Genomic DNA, 423 nt, shown 5'->3' on the forward strand with positions numbered 1-423 from the left:
AGCGAGATTTATGGTAATGCTTTTTTCCTCAATTGGTCAGAACAAATTTGAACAGACTTGTTACTTGTTCAAATGGCAATATACAGTGAAAATTATTATTTGGGTCATATTCCAAGACGTAGGCTAGAATCTGTGATTGCAAAGTACAGTGAATATCCACACCGGTTCGGTGACTGACTGCCACACACACATACTCCTCAAAACATTAGATTAATCTGAGCTGGAGCCGTGCCGGAGCACAACCCACGCAATGAAGATAATTCCGCTAACAGCTGCAATTGCAGGTTTTCAAACAGAGATGGCGACAAAGAGGCTAAACTTACTGACTGCAGCTTTAATTTGTTTTAATGAGACATAAAACACATTAATATATAATGTATATATTATGTAATATATATATATATATATATATATATATATATG

The sequence above is a fragment of the Sinocyclocheilus anshuiensis genome, unplaced genomic scaffold (genome assembly GCF_001515605.1).
Source record: "Sinocyclocheilus anshuiensis isolate Anshui unplaced genomic scaffold, SAMN03320099.WGS_v1.1 scaffold351, whole genome shotgun sequence".
Lineage (NCBI taxonomy): Eukaryota > Metazoa > Chordata > Actinopteri > Cypriniformes > Cyprinidae > Sinocyclocheilus > Sinocyclocheilus anshuiensis.